General features: G+C 40.9%; 1 long non-coding RNA gene across 2 annotated transcripts; it reads left to right on the top strand.

Moving 5' to 3' along the window:
* The first annotated feature begins 3,802 nt into the window (after positions 1-3,802).
* Positions 3,803-12,828, top strand: LOC131487438 (uncharacterized). Of its 2 annotated transcripts, XR_009249739.1 has the most exons (5): positions 3,803-3,915; positions 5,127-5,865; positions 6,189-8,463; positions 10,469-10,702; positions 12,743-12,828. It is a non-coding gene; the product is annotated as an uncharacterized LOC131487438 (long non-coding RNA). The 2 variants fall into 2 exon arrangements; XR_009249738.1 differs by having other exon boundaries at positions 5,127-8,463.

Raw genomic sequence — 12,828 nt, 5'->3', positions numbered from 1 at the left:
GATTAAAGGTTTTCTTCAGTCAAGAAAGTGCAGCATTCATTTCAAGTCTATTTTTTTCCAATTTAAGGGAATACACTGTGTGTTTATGTTCTGGTATACACTACTACCCATATTATGTAAATATCTAGAATATTCTGGAAATAGTTGGTAGGAAGATCTAAAATGCTATGAATAGCCTCTTAATACTTTAAAAGTCATTCTGCTTTCAGTTCTTCAATTACCATAATAAATCTTTCTCATCTCCTTTTCCTGAGGGAAATTACTGGAGAGTAAACTCAGTTGGATTTCTTTTGAGGAGGTAGATAAACCAAGACTCCTAAGACATAATTTGTAGCTTAAAAGACATCCGGGGTGGGGGGGGAGGAGGGAAACTTTATTGAAATAGTTCTATACTTTTGTCAATTTTGTCAAAAACTCCATTTTAAGCTCTACCTATTTAAAATCCAAGTAAGTAGATATATTCTAACTCTTGACCTCATCTTCTGTAGGCATAGCCTCCGGGCACTCATTGTTTTTTCCTTTCCTGACATTTTAGTCTAACCTCAACGTGACAGGTTCAGGCATCCTGAGAGCAATGGTGGGAAGATTTCTGCTCTCCTTGGCTTATGCCTGGAAACCTGGCTTCCGCCTGTGAGCTGGACACACAACAGTATTATCAATGTCGATCAACTGACTTGAACACGAAAGGCAGTAAGGACACGCAAGAATAGAAAATTGCTCGACCGAGAGACAGAAGTGGCAGGTTTAGAAAGAAAACTTAAGGTTGGCACGTCTTCAAAGGGGGTGGTTGGTATTGCTTTCTTTTCCTGTATTTTAGTTCAACATTGAACAGCTACATGTGTGTTCTAGGTCAGGCAACATCATCAGGAGTCTAAAAGAAAGGCAGGAACCATCTCCGTTGCCCTAAAACTTCCAACAGTGGGGAGATGGCATGCATATACGAGTTAAATAATTTTAAGACTGTAGGCACACATGAGAATAAATTAAGTAGACTCTGGGGGTGTGGTGCAGGGAAGACAGGGGGCTTTCAAGGAGGAAAGAAGTAGGGGCTAGAAGGTAATGTTGAGAATATGGTAGAGGCATGCTTTAGAGGCAGGGGAGAGAGAGAAGGAACGGCAACATGAGGAAAAATGCGGAGGCCTGGCACTATTTAGCATCGTCTAGGCTTTCTGAAGGAACCAGAGCGATTAGGGTGGGAGAAAGTGACAGGAGATTACACTGGAAAGGAAAGGTTGGGCAAGACTGTAGAGAATTGTGGATTTCATTCCAAGGAGTTTGACTGGACTTGTTGACAAGGAGGCAGCATGTAAGGTTTCAAGTAGGACAGTGCCATTCGCCTCACAAAAGGTACATTTGTAAATTTAAAATCAATTTTTAAACTGAACATAAGAATGTTCAAAAGGGAGAGAAAGAGAACAAAATGAGGCTGCTGTCATGTCGGACCTTACTGCCTTTTTTACAGCTGGGGAGGTCTCTACTTGAGGCTGTTCAACAAGCTAGGAGATATAAAGGATATAGAAGAAACATATGGATACAGTAGGCATCTCAGGATTGTTTTAGGGGTCCTGAGAGTCTTAGGAGCAACCAGTTTAATGAACCACAGAAGTCAGGAGACACAGGAAAACATGTGCATCAAGAGGGTTCCCAGGCCACACAGCTGGGGCAGGTCTTACAGAACAACACTGAGCTAATGCCCTCGGCCTGGGCCATCTCAGCACCTCCTGCTGGTCTCAGTCTGGATCTCCAGGTCCACAGTGTTCCTGGTTAACTACCCTCCCCAGCTTTTCCCCATCCTCCCTGAAGTCTGGATAAAGATTTCAGTAACTTGCCCTAATTCACCCAACAACCTGGCAGAATAAGAACCCGAAGCTATGTGCTTCTCTTAACATCATGGGACCTTTTGCCAAAGGTGTCAACTTCCACCCCAGGGGGCTTAGTGCTTCAGGAACCTCGATTTCCAAACTCTGGACAGGTCAATATGGATGTAGGGCATCTAATTTTCCCTTAACTTCAACCGACTTCTGGAGTTCAACATCTTGACTGCACCTTCCAGACCCTTCTTCCTGTGAAGGCAGCCAGACCCCTGCTACCTGGATCCTACTGGCCCCCTGAAGGAGATAACCGGGAGGGGCAGAAAGAGTCTACACCAGCTAGGTAACCTGGTTACCTAGAGGTTAGGTATCAGGGTACCAGGTGGCAAGTTAAGAAACAAAGAAGCAAAATGACCAGACGTGGGCAGCAAAGTCTGAGGACCTGTTCAATGGAGGTTTACATTACAGGCACAAAATTAGCAAAATAGACTTTGCCATCAGCTACTATGGCAAGAGGATGGGGGTGGGAGGCTAGAGAAAGAAGTTTATTGCCTCCTGCGTAAGCGATGGATCGGTGTCATGGTTTAGCCTAGTGGGAAATACTTTTCACCTCTAATTTCAAGCAGGAACTGGCCTTTTATGTTAAAATTATAACCCATCCCAATTCTTTTTTTTTTCTAACGGGGATCCTTTTGAGGCAATATTCAGCTGTGGAGCTGGGTTTAAAACACCTCTCTGATTACCATAGCATGTAAAAAGAAGCTGGGTCCCAAAGAGAGAAGAATGCAGTTGCCAAAGAGAACACAGAAACAGGCACAGCAGGCTTGGGCTAGGGAGGGCAGCCCCTGTGGCCACAGCAAGCCTTACAGAGCATAGTGTGGGGCAGTGGAGCCTGCTATGAAATAAATGGGAAGGACCGTGTAACTGGAGGCTGTTCTAGGAGCAACTTCCGAAGCAAGAAAGTCCAGGTCTCAGAAATAAGGGCACCAAACTAAGAAGGGGATACCCAGTGAAGATATGTTCTATGAACACGGATAGGGACATGAGGAAGAAGACCCAGACTGGACCAGAATGGTTCCCTAATCCACTCTGGTGGAAGGGTTATCATTGATCCCTTGAGTGCGGAAGAATTCCAGATCCATATCATCGGCCCCACCCCCCACCCCCGCATATGCCTTGAGTTTGCAGTCAGTTTTATCTGCCCCTGAGGACATTAACATTCCCCATTTGTGGTTCCCCTGCCACTCTCCCTGCTCTGGACTCCCACTTCTCCTCTCAGAAAAATTCCGATTTTTCCCCCCTTCACGATCCCTCTTGAAAACATTCCTCAGGATTTCTAAGTGTGTCTTCATTGGTTATCTGAATGGCCCTCCTTCTAGGAAGGTAAGTTCACTTTCTTTCCTGAAGCACCTAGGAGGCATGATGACTGATATTCCTAAAAACAAAGCACACATGGCTGTGCAATCTCTCTGGCCTCCTCTCCATACTCTGGTCTTCTCCCACATAGGTCGCTTCCTCAACAGCTGCCCCTCTCCTCTGGATCACCACTCCAATGGTATTAGAGCACAGGTGACATGGTTTGTTCCTTTGGACCAGAGGGTGCCCCCCACTCCCCCATTTCTGGAGCACACTTCTCCCCTGGGGAAGGGGAGGACGCTGTGGGTAGCTGGGCAGAAAAGCTGGCTCAGGGATACACAGGATGCCCCTGGTGTCTGGGTGATATGCTTCACCCTGCCCTGTCAGAGCCAATTGGCTAAACTTCTTTATTCACAGGTATCTTCTCCCAGGACTTTACTTCTTCCTTTCTGTCTGCTTTCCTTTGGGGACACTCGGTCCAGCAGAAGTATCTAAATATCCGTTGGTTTCAAAGGTCCCTACAGGGTTCCTGCTCCGTCAGGTGCAACAAGAGATATGTCTGGATATTGCCGTCAGCGACAGTTAAGAACTTTCCCAATGTTCTATGACAGTTAAGAAGCAGTCTGCCTGGAGCATCAACAGCTGACTTCTGGGTCAGAGGTCATGAGCTCTGAAGTTCCTCAGGTGTTGCCTGGATAAAAATGCCCTTTAACCTGCCTATAAAAAACTATACGGTTTTCATTTTGAAGTATGTGTTCGGTCCTATTCAGTACACTGTTTCGCTCTTTTCACAAAAAATCCTGACTTAAAGAATTCTAGGTATTTCTCTATGTCCATACATTGATTGGATAGACCTGAAGACTAGGTTCCCGGAGTTTAGGAGCCCACTGGGCAGCACTCCTGCCCTAAGGAGGCTGAATTCTGCAGGGGTAGAGTATTGACATTGGGCTGGATGGGAACAGATTGGGAAGCTGACTCAACCTAGGCAAAAACTGGGGTCATGAAAGGGTCAAAGTTCTGTCCTGACCTGCTAACAGATATGGGGAAGAAAAGGACATAATTTTTTTAACCTTATTTATTTTGAGAGAGAGAGAGAGAGAGAGAGAGAATGCACAAGCAGGGGAGGGGCGCAGAAAGAGGGAGAGAGGGGATCCTAAGCAGGCTCTGTGCTGTCAATGAGGAGTCCGAAGCAGGACTCAATCTCACCAATTGTGAGATCATGACCTGAGCTGAAATCAATAGTCAGGCACTTAACCAGTTGAGCCACTTAGGTACCCTGAAAAGGACGTCATTTTTAAAACCCCTAAAAGTGAACCATTTTCTTCATCGTAGACCTATTTATTTTTACTTTGTTTGAGATATAAAGCAGAAGGATACATAAAACCATCTAAATAATAATCATCAGGCAAACACCTCTTGATATGTGTCTTCTATAAAGGCTGAATCTAGTGCTTGAAGTTGACTGATGGGGGAGGGTACAGGGCAAACAGTGGAAAAGGACAGGTAAAAGCATAGTGGTGAGAGTTTGAGGTGAGTACTTAAGTCCTTTGACAACTAAACTAGTATTTGATTGAAATTCTACTGCTGATTCTTATCTTTTCCTTATGTAATGCACTGTTTAATAGTGTATGAGGTGAGTTTTAGAATCTGATGATAGGTCTTACCTGTTTCGGGGAATTGGGTTGGGTTTTGGGAAATACTCTTGATCTCTCAAAATATCTGATGAGGATTCGTGGAGGAGTAACTGTGGTGATAATTTGCAAGAATCAGAACAGCCGGCAAGAGAGGAGTCTGGCTTTGAACTAGTCAACCCACTACAAACACACCTCCCACCTGCCCTAGAAAATGCTCTGCTTACTCTTTGGCACTGCAGTTTCTGTTTGTTTGTTTTTTAAACACGGTCTCGACATAGTTGTTCATTGGTTTTGCTACTGAAGAGCTGTTGTTCTTATTCCACAGGGGTATTGGATTTCATGGTCTCTGCCTTCAACTAAAGGAAGGATGATGCCCACTCACCACTTTGGCAGCCATTTTGTTCAAGTTAAGAGGCCCCTTAGTTACATTCCCAGGATTACAATCAAATACCGTGTATCTATATAAGAAAAAGAAGACACTGCAACCCCAGTTTTTTGTTTTGACATTCTAGGAATAAGCTAGCAACGCATCTACAGTTTTCGTGTGGCTTTCTGGGCCATGATTTAGTTGGGAATAGGCACACCTGAGATTTGAGTGCAGTGCCTAAGACCCTGGGCTTGGGCGTCAGGGAAACCAGGAGTAAAATGTTGGCAAATATCCTTCCAATTACTTTTCGTGCAAACCCACAGAGGCAAAATGAATTTATTTTTTCTTTTTATAAAAGTAGGACAATATAATTTGTGTAGTAATTTATGTTTTTAACTTAATTAATAGAAATGAATATATCACTTAATAGCAATCTGTAGCTTACAATGTCTACATCATATTTTACTGTGTATATTTAACCAGCCCCCTACTGTTTATTTAGGTTGCTTTCAATTCTTTTTTTTTTTCTTTAATTGGAGTACAGTTGACACACAATGTTATATTTCAGGTGCACAACATAGTGATTCCACAAGTTTATATTATGCTACGCTCACCACAAGTGTAACTACTATCTGTGACCATACAACACTGTTATAATACCACCGACTATCATCCTTACATTGTACCTTTCATTTCTGTGAGTTATTCATTCCATGACTGCAAGCTCGTATCTCCCAGTCCCCTTCATTCATTTTTCCCATCCCCCCCCTCAGCCTCCCTTCAGGAAACCACCAGTTTGTTCTCTGTATGTACGGGTCTGTCTGCTTTTTTGGTTTGTTTGTTTATTTTGTTTTCTAGATTCCACATATAAGTGAAATCATATAGTATTTGTTTTTATCTGTGTGACTTATTTCGGTTAGCGTAATACCTCCCAGATCCACCCATTCTGTCCCATAGTTAATTGTTTGCTTTTATGAATACTGCTGCAATTACTAATCTCACTTCTGATTATTTCATTAGTATTAAAGACAGGAATCTGGAATTTTCCAAACTGTGTATTTTAAAACGTTTTTCACAGTAACTTTCAGAAGTTATCAACAAGGAAGAGAGAGCAATATTTTTGCACTGATGGTAATGACTTAGGAGAAAGAAAAACTGATACTTGGCAGAGAGGGCAGAATAGCCAGAGTAGTGTCATTAAGGAGGTGAGAGCGTATGGGATCTTAGTGCCCAAATGGGTGTTGGGGGGGAGGCGATTTTAAATAGAAGCAAGGAGAACTTATCTCTAGTAGAGAGCAGGAAGATAGAATATGTGGGAGAAGATGCTGGAAGGTTGACAGTGGGGGTAGGAAAGAGAAGTTCCGATTGCTTCGAGAAGTGAAAAACAAGGTCATGAGTTAGAGTGAGGGGAGAGGAGATGATGAAGGTTTGAGAGAAGAAGATGGTAAAATAGAGTTGATTCTCATTATTTGTGGATTTAACATTTACAAATTCACCCATTTGTTCAAATTAACTTGTCACCCTTAAACATGCAGTCTTAGTGTTTTCATTTGCAGATATGTGCACACTCAGCGCTATGAAAAATTGTGGTCACCCGACATGTATGCTCCCAGCTGAGACTGACCAAGTTACACTGTGCTTTATTGTTTTAGCCCTCGTGCTATGAGAAAGTGACCTTTTCGTTGCCTATTTAGAGCCATACTTTTAGCACAAAATGGTGCTTTCGCTGTCTAAAATGCCTACCTCCAAGCATAGTGCTGAAATGCTGTCTAGTGTTCCTAAGAGCAAGGAGGCTGTGGTGTGCCTTATGGAGAAAATATGACTATTGGACAATTCAGGCATGAGTTATAATGCTATTGTCTCTGAGTTAAATGTTAATGAATCAATAATACAGATTCAGTAAGATGTCTTTAAATGAAAACACACAAAGAACAAGATTATATGTGATCAGTTGATGAAAATGTGGCCAGAAGCTTGTAGCAACCTAATTCTGTATTTTTCCTAGGAGCACTGGTTCAGTATGCATTAGTTCACTGTTGCTGGTGACATCAAAGAACGTCACTGTAGCAAATAACAAGAATTGACTGTATTGGAGCACCTGGGTGGCTCAGTTGGTTAAGCGTCCAACTTCGGCTCAGGTCACGATCTCGCAGTCTGTGTGCTCGAGCCCCATATCGGGCTCTGTGCTGACAGCTCAGAGCCTGGAGCCCGCTTCGGATTCTGTGTCTCCCTCTCTCTCTGCCCCTCCCCTACTCATGCTCTGTCTCTCTCTCTCTCTCAAGAATAAATACACTTTAAAAAAATTTAAAAAAAGAATTGACTGCATTTGTCTCAAAGAATAGGAGAGTGAATGAAATAGGGAAGTTGGGCATCATAAAACAAGAGTTCATTTGACTTAAAATTAGAAATTTGAAGTAGGATCAATCAGCGTGATTGTGTGTTTTCCTCCAGCCATATTAGCTGTACAAAGACAGGCATGAAATATGCAAACAGCTGGTATTAACTAAGATTGTGATTCTGCCAAATGAATATGGTGAGTCCAGGCAGTAGTTGAGGGGTTGAGAATATATGCAAGAGAGTAGTTATGATAGTGCTCCTTGTGGCTTAACGTGTGTGTGTGTGTGTGTGTGTGTGTGTGTGTGTGTGTATTTTATTTATTTATTTTCAGTATAGAGGGAGTCGGGCATTGTATAGATTTATGTCTTTTTCAGTGTGGAATTCAGGATTTTAAGTTTTCTGAGGGCAGTTTGTCAGGATTAGGATCCATGTTCCACCAAGTACTAGCAAGATAAGCTTGTAAATCTGGTGACTGTGTTGTGATTTGTTCAACCTCAGTGAAACAACCACTGGTAGAGTCGTATGGTATTTGCCACACTCAGCAAAACTTTCTCCAGTGGATCACAGCACTATATTCACCTATTGGAGCTCTGAAAAACAAAACCTTCCCCAGTCAAGAATTAGTAAATGGGAAGACTGGAACAATTTATGTTATCTAAAACCACCACATTTTAAAGACTTGACCCTGATATTTAATATGCCCGTATAAAAAAAACTATTAGTGGTAATGGTACACGCGTGTTGATTAAAACTTGTTTTCCTCCAAACTCCAGAATTCCATGATCTGTAAGAACAGAAATTTCACATAGCACAAACTTTTCTAGAGAATAGAGAAGTGCGTATTTCCCAACCCATCTTTGAGGCCAGCACAACGGTGACACTGAAATCAGACAAGGACTGTGTAACAAAGAAAAATTATAAGACAACATCACTCATTTATCTGCATAAAAAATGCTAGGTATGATAAAGAGCATGATAAATTCAGCAATATAAAGAACAGAAACTACATTCTGACCAAGTTGGGCTTATCCTAGAGATGGAAAAGTGGTTACCATTAGAGAATCTCTAAATGTAGTTGATCATAGAAATATAGAAGAAAAACCTACAAATACTTCAATAGGGGCACAGAGAGAATTTGGTAAAATTCTATACTCTTTTATGATTTAAAAAAAAAAAAAGCTCTTGGTAAAGACATGGTAAGAAACAGAAGAGAACTTCCTTAATATGACTACAGTTAACTACCCAAAACCTACAACAGACATTAGAATCATCTCATTAGAAAATCAAGAACTCACTACTAATGCCCTTTCTACATTATTCTGATGGTCCTCGATAGAGTCATAAATCAAGAAAAAGAAATAAAGAATGCAAGGATTAGGAAGGAAATAAAATTGTCATTATTCACATCAGATTGTCTACATAGAAAACCCAAAACAATCTTTGCCTCAGCTATAAAATGTTTGTTTAAATGGACAGAAAAAACGACTTACATTTCTTGAAAAAAAATTTTTTAAGGTTTATTTATTTTTGAGAGAAAGAGAGACAGACTGTGAGCAGGGGAGTGGCAGAGAGAGAGGGAGACACAGAATCTGAAGCAGGCTCCAGGCTCTGAGCTGTCAGCACAGAGCCCTACGTGGGGCTCAAACTCATGAGGTGTGAGATCATGACCTGAGGTGAAGTCGAGGCTTAGGGAAAAAATCAAAACAATAAAAATAAACTCAGTAAGAAAACAAAATTGAAGAGCATAGTATTGTTGCAAACTTTCAATATCACAAATGGAATCATATTTATGTATCAATTTACAACAGTTGATTTTCAGCTGACCGAATGTTGACATTTCATGGGGTACTCCTCTAATATACATTGGGAATAATCTGTTTCTTGAAAGTTTGGCAGAACTTGCCCATAAAACCATGTAAGTTACACACACACACATACACACAATGAGTTTGTGTAAAAACTGATGAAATTGAGTAATGTCCGTAATCTAGTTGATAGTAATCTGCCAATGTCAATTTACCGATTTTGATATTGTCCTACAGCTATAAAAGGTGTCACCCTTGGGGAAAGATGGGTAAATGGGCATGGGATTCTATTCCATTCTCTTTTGCAACTTTTTGTAAATCTAAAATTATTTTAAAATAGAAAGTTAAAAAGAAAATACATGGGCCTCTTATGAATGACATTTATTTATTTTTTTTATTTACTCATTTATGTCAAACAGATAGAAATCATGTAGCACTCATTTCTTAATCCAACTCATTGTTGCTCACGTTAACTAGAAATGGAGTCCCTTAAAAACACCTGTGTCAAAAAAGCAAAGTGTTCCACATTTGTGTTTCTCAAAGCTGGTGCTATGGAATTTGACCTCTGCAGTAGTAAGCTCATGAGTATTAATGGTTGTTGGCTAAAAATAACCCCCCAGGGAGGTTACCTGGAGTTCTCTGTCATCCACGGGTATAGAGGCATTTCTGCAACTGACTAGAAGAAACCTTTTTGTCATCTCTCTGGTCACAGTTGTACTAAGTGCACTCAGCCCACCATGTGGCCCTTCGCCTGTCATTTCAATGGATCATTGGGCAGCTGTTATAAAGGGAGTCTATCCAAAAACACCAGGATCAGAGACCACATTCAAGAGAAGCTCAAAGAGGAATGAATAATGTGAGGCTTTTAGTTATCATTGAATGTTATCCTTTATAAAGTTGAGAGTCAAAAAGGCTTTGAAAAAAGTCACCTTGTGAAATGACACAGTTCTATCCACTCTTTTTTTTTTTTTTTTTTTTTGAGGAATAAAGGGCTCAGTTTCATTAGGCAGTTTATTAAAAAAAAAAAAAAAAAGCTAATAGCTAGATATTTAAAGCCCCTGGGTTACTTTCAATTTTCAAAGTCTATTTCTAATGTTCTAAAGTTAAAAATGGCAGAAATATTTTTACACAGCTTTGTAATTTCTTTTTCTGCCATAGGTGTTCATGGGTGTCTCAGGCTGGTCCACCAGATGGATGTGCCTGAAATCTTTGCTCTGAAGAGATGTGCCACGGTGGTGGGAAAAGAAATCCAAGCAAGCACCAGTGGAGTATTCCAGGCTGTCAGAGGTCGCTGAGGTAGAAAGAATGTACATGATGCCCTGTGCCTCTCTACAGTAGGAAACTAATAGGACCAAGAGTTAACATGCTCTGAGGACAGTGCCGTATTCTGAGGTAATCACTGACCTTCTGGTCGAGAGGCTCTTCTGTATATGGCCGGGGCTGGCCCAAACTTTCTTCAGTCTTCCACTGAGCTATTTTTTATTTTTTCTTCTCTTCACACAGAGACCTTCTCCTTAGATTCCTAGGAAGTGGGCCACTTGATGGAAGAAAATTGAGTAACTTCCTCCTTCATAGAGCATTTCAAATAATAATAATAATAATAATAATATAGTTATATTATATTATATATATTATATATAATAATATAATTATATTATATAATATATAATATATAATAATAATATAATATAATAATTATTATTATTATTATTAGTTTTAGTGTTGTCATATACTTCATTAAATGGAGTACTTGATTTTGTCTCAGTTAATATTAGGAAATGAATTCTAATGATTTTCAGATATTCCCTATCTTTATCCTGTAAATATGTTATCTTATTTCCAATGATTCATCCTTGAGAAACAGGTGACATTTCATAGATAGATAAAGCAATGCTCACAGAAGACCAGGATCCTTCTGTTCCGTGGCCAAAGCACTAGGTTCTCAGGTTCCGTTTCCACCCTTGATTTGCCTTGCATCATCTCCAGCTTCCACGTTGAGGTTAAAGGGATCTCTAATGATCCTGGATTCTTGCATCACTTATTTGAGAGGCCAGCCACTTGAAGCTGAGGAAATAGGAGGAGTAGAATCCCAGCAGACTCTGAAGAGTGACCAGCAGAAATCAACGCTGCTGGCTCTATCTTTACTGGACTTCAATTTTGTAAAGTGAAGGTGTCTTTCTTACCCTTTGAGGATCCTCCAACAGTGGTGTTTGGTGAGTCCCTCACCATTATTGTACTCTGATGGCTGGACATGTAGTACTGAGCAAGGAGGTGGGACACAGGGATGGCAATAAGTGTGGCCCTATGTCCATGGCTCCCTTAGTCCCCTGTGAATGCGGCTACATATGATTATGCCAGGAGACAGCCTTAGCACGGCCCCAGACATTGTTCCAAGGGAGACACAACTGCCCAGAGTTGACCCTCCCGATGAAACCCACTGGCCATCCCTGAGCTAACAAAGGGATGAGTTACAGACTCATAGTGGCTGAGGGAGTAAAAGGACTTCAGAAATAATAGAAAATGATATTTTTAATGAGATAAAGTTAGAGAAAATCTACTGACAGCTTGCAGAATGTCTGAGAGACAAGTTAGTAAATGCGCCAGGGAAGTACATTTAGGAAGGGGAATTGTAGACAAAACCCCTCTCTGTCTTGCCCTAGCATATTAGATATTCACAGACCAAATAGAAACGATTTGCTAGTACTTGTTTGATCTCTGTTTTGTGAGTTTGGCTAACTGAGAACTGACAATGTGACAAGTCAGCTAATCGATATTTCTGTGTGCCTACTGTGTGTTAGAAACTTTGGTAGATAGGAACAGTAACTAAGAAGACGTATTATTTAATGCTGGATAATGAAAACCGTCGCTTCAACACAACGGCTATCATTTTTAGTGAGTGACATGGATTTTTTTTTCCTGTTAAAAGTGTACATTTAACCCCAAATACAAGGCAGTAATGCACAGTGGTTAAGAACACAGACTGTAGCCAGACTGCTCTCTGGTTCCAGTCCTGACTCTGCCACGTTATGGCTTTGTAACATTGGGTAGGTTTTTCAAACTTTAAAGATGAGGAGAATAATACCTACATTATACGATTAGTATTAAAATGAAATGAATTCGTATTTGAATACTGCTTAGAACAATGGCTGACAAAGAGTACTATGCCAGTTTATTAAATACATTTTTAACGTTTTTTATTTATTTTTGGGACAGAGAGAGACAGAGCATGAACGGGGGAGGGGCAGAGAGAGAGAGGGAGACACAGAATCGGAAACAGGCTCCAGGCTCCGAGCCATCAGCCCAGAGCCTGATGCGGGGCTCGAACTCACAGACCGCGAGATCGTGACCTGGCTGAAGTCGGACGCTTAACCGACTGCGCCACCCAGGCGCCCCTTAAATACATTTTTAAAAATCTCTTCTTTGTGTTAACAGGGAGCGACTGTATGTATTATCAAATCTAGCTGAATTGCAACAGACATGATGATCTGTCTTTCAGTCAAAGAAACTAAGACCCAGAG

This window comes from Neofelis nebulosa, chromosome 1 (assembly GCF_028018385.1).
Source record: "Neofelis nebulosa isolate mNeoNeb1 chromosome 1, mNeoNeb1.pri, whole genome shotgun sequence".
Taxonomy (NCBI): Eukaryota; Metazoa; Chordata; class Mammalia; order Carnivora; family Felidae; genus Neofelis; species Neofelis nebulosa.
Note: the sequence above shows the minus strand (reverse complement) of the source record. Positions and strands in the feature narration are given on the sequence as shown.